Here is a 4,070-nt window from a genome sequence, read left to right as displayed (position 1 = left end):
CTACAAGTTTGCAGTTCGGGTCTCAATTTGTCCTCGTTCAGATTAGAGGTGTTGGTTCTTTAGTTAATCCGTATCATATTCTTTAATCAAGATTAGTTCTTGTGTTGCATTGTTATAAAATTGGGAGCTCGATTTTTCAAGGAATTGTTGATATTCTGCTGGTTGGTGTTTGGTGTTTGTGGGCACTGGTGTTCTAAATTTCTGGTGATGCTTAACCGATGATGCTACTGTAAATGTTTGAATGACTCTTTGTTAGTACTTAAACAATATTTTAACTTTCAATCACTTTTTTATTCTTTTCCATTGCCTTGGCTATGATACCAAAAACAAAACAATCCTTAAACTCGCAATTTACACAAATTAGTTCCAATAGTCTTAAGAATTTTATTTATTTATGTTTTATTTTGTTTTGGAGAAACAACCTAAATTAACAATGGACTTTACCTTCTTGGTCCCTCTATTCTTTAAATTGTTTGAATCGAGTCCCTCTACTATTCTTAGGTTTGCTTGAAGAAAACATGATAATAATTAATTAGTTTACAAATCTTACTATTGGAGATAAAGAAAATGATTTAAAAACTAGCAGAACCTGTCACCAGCGTATATAAAATTCTCCTCTCCTCTCATCTCTGCTGCCTCTACCATTGCCCTTCCTTTTCTCCCTCAATAAAGATCTATCTTTCTCCATAGAAACACACTCTTTAATTATAAAGAAAGTGTCTTTCTCAATCAAGAACCTCCACTCTCTTTGATCAAGACCCCTTTCTTGATCAAGAACTGTCTCTCTTTTCATTCTCTTCCCAATTCTCTAAACTCCAGCTTTATAACCTTCGCAATTTATTGATTGCTCATGAAAACCTTTGAACCTAGCATGGTTTTCTTGGGTGGAAATCATATTGAGAACTATCTTGCTTATGAACTGCAATGTGACAACATGCATTGTTACACAACCGTTACCCGTAATGCTACGTACCTCACGAATTGGATTGCTGAGTTGCTTTCGGCTTTCGTTCCAAATGGAGGCAGAAGACTAAGGGTATCTATGGACATGATTTGGGACCAGTTCGTTAGTGATGCCAACCTCTACCCTCCTGTTACACTTCAATTCTGTTATGAGCATACATGCATCATCTATCAGGTTTCTCCTCCAGATAACTTTCCAAGATATTCCCTGGAACACTTCTTGAATCACGATCATGTAGATTTCTTCGGTTTCGAAATGCTGTACAAAGTCCAATATCTTCGTCAGGCATACAATCTTGTTGTGAGAAACTGGTTTGATATTCCATGTCAGGCCTGTCTTGCAAATCCAACAAGGTACCGTAACGTTGCCAATTTGTCTATACAAAACATGGTATCCATGGATTTCTCGAAGCAGTATATAAAGCCCTCTAACTTTCTTGAAAGCGACTGGAGGTCGAATATACTTCCTATTGACAAAATAAAGTACGCGACCCTAGATTGCTTTTTTGCCTACAAGTTTGCAATTCGGGTCTCAAATTTTCCTCGTCCGAATTAGCGGTATATGTTCTTTGATTAATCTGTGTTACATTCTTTCCATTTTTCAAGGACGGTTGGATTCTTCTAGTTGGTGTTTGATGTTTGGGGGCACTAGAGTTCTTTGTGGTGATGCTTAACAGATCATGATGTTAATTGTTTGTTATGGCTTTAATGTCTCAGTAGTACTGGTCTTTGGCCTTTGATCATGGCTAGTTATGGCTCCCTAGTCCTGTTTAGTAGCAGTTTTAGAGCATTCACCTTGGTTTAATGGTTTTAGGTATCTGGGCTTAATTAGCATGTCTTTCGAAGAGGTTGTTGTGTTGATTTTGGTCATTGTAATCAATGAAGTGTTACTGAACATAAGAGATTTGTATAGTTAAGTCTCATTTTTCAATTCTTCATTGTTTTGAGAAAATCTTTGTGAAAAGTAAGCTTGCTCTCTTTAGCAAGCTTACAGTATTTCGAGTGCCAATAGGGATGTTTTTGCATACAACCTTTTGTCCATAGCTTGTTTCACTCATGTTAATGAGTTCAATGTTCTACAGATTTGTGTATTTTGTTACAACTACCTTCTGCTCTACTTGTATCAGCAATGTCCCAACTCTGTTGATTTTCTTCAGCCTTTGCTCTTACTTAAGTAAATTGCGTGGGGATTGATTTGATGTGATTTGATAAAATTGATGAGTTCAAATATAATAGGTAAAAGTATAGTTTGAATTGGAATAAATATTTAAAATGATATATTTTTTTAAAAAATATTGAGATAACAATATATTGGATTGATTTGGATTAATTCGAGTTAACCTATTAATTTTTATGTTGGGTCATGAGACTATGATAATCATATATGAAGATCTATTTTTAATAAATTTAATGTTGAAGAATAAAAAATAAAAATATTAATTAAAAAAACTCGAGTCAATTGGGTTAACCTATCGAATCTGTGATTTAGGTCCTAATAGAAAACAAATTGAAAGAAGTTATAAAGATCAATTTCTAATAAATTTAACATTAAAGGATGTAATTGAAATAAAAAATCAATTAAAAAAATAAAATAAACAATTCGAGTCAACTCAAGTTAATCTGTTAAACTTGTAATTCAAGTAATGAGATAAAAATAATCTCATAAAAAACAAACCAAAATAAATCTCGAAACTTAATTCTTAATTAGTTCAATGTTAAAGAATAAGATTAAAAAAAAACTTGAATTAATTAAGTTAACAAGTAAAATCCAAAATCTCAATCATAAAAATAAAATAACTCTAATAAAAAATAATTAAAATAATTATGAAATTTAATCCTAATAAATATAATGTTTACAGGATCATTTTTTTAGCTTAGCCAGGCTGTTGCTGATAGGATTAAGAACAGGAGTGTTGAACATGTGAGAAAGTGCTTTTGGGTTGAGAATGGGTTTACTCGTGGAGAAGAGGTAAAAGCTACTACGTGACGAACATTCTTGGGCTTTTGAGGTCCTTGATGAAGACTAATGAAGTTCGGTTCTTCCTTGCTTCACATGTTTGCATGCATGGTTTCGTTACTCTATTTCTTGACGAACGTTTTGTTAGTAGAATTACTTTTGCAGATGCTTGTTTCCTTTGATCTTGCTTTCTTTTGAAGATGCAACAAATCTTGTTTGAAGTATCAAACGTGTACTTGTATAAATCCTCTAAATACACCCTTCTCTTCGAGGAAATCACCCCGTTCCGTTATTGCTTTCAACCCTTTCTTTTCTTCGTTTCTCTCCGATTTGACGATGGCTTCCTCAGCCGAAACTACCGAGACCTCCAAACCCTCAACCGAAACAACCACAGAAACCACCACAAAAAGCGCCAATATAATCACATTGAAAATCTCAGACGAAGCGATCTTTGAAGTGGAAGATTCGGTGGCAATGGAAATATTGGTGATAGTTAAATCATTCTTGAAAGATCAGTCTCCGTCAACCGAAATTATTCCTCTCCCGAATGTAGTGGCCAAGCCATTCTCACAGCTTATTGAGTTCTGCAAGGAACACATCATGTTTAAAGAAAACCCAGATAAAGAAAGCAGAAAAAAAATCAGTGAGTTTTTTCTTAAGAAAAGAGTAATGAAGAGTTGCTGGATATGATCACTGTGGCTAAGTACTTAGAGGCTGAAGACTTGCTCGAACTGCTTAGCCAGGCAGCTGCTGATAGGATTCAGAACAAGAGTGTTGAATATACGAGAAAGTTTTTTGGGGTTGAGAATGACTTTACTCCTGAAGAAGGCAATGCTATGTGAAGAACATTCTTGGGCTTTTGAGGACGTTGCTGAAGGCTACTAAAGTTCCGTTCTTTGGAGGTTAAAGATTTGCTTGATGGAAGTGTTTTTAGTAGAATTACTTTCACACATTTTTTTTCCTTAGAAAATTTTATGGATTTTGTACTTGAATTTTGCTTTTGGTTTGGACATAAAGAAGAAACTTTCATGGAAGGTGTTGTAATCCAATTTTGGATTCACTAAAATTTTTTTAAATGTTATTTTATTTTATTATTCATGACAAAAAAATAAAAACAAAAAGAGGAGTGGAGCCGTCGCCCGACGTCGTG

At 34.3% G+C, this 4,070-nt stretch overlaps 1 pseudogene; it reads left to right on the top strand.

The window, feature by feature from the left end:
* The first annotated feature begins 3,209 nt into the window (after positions 1 to 3,209).
* LOC105137328 (SKP1-like protein 14) overlaps positions 3,210 to 4,070 on the top strand; it is a 10,898-nt pseudogene continuing 10,037 nt past the window's right edge.

Source organism: Populus euphratica, unplaced genomic scaffold (genome assembly GCF_000495115.2).
Source record: "Populus euphratica unplaced genomic scaffold, PopEup_1.0 scaffold66.1, whole genome shotgun sequence".
NCBI lineage: Eukaryota > Viridiplantae > Streptophyta > Magnoliopsida > Malpighiales > Salicaceae > Populus > Populus euphratica.
Note: the sequence above shows the minus strand (reverse complement) of the source record. Positions and strands in the feature narration are given on the sequence as shown.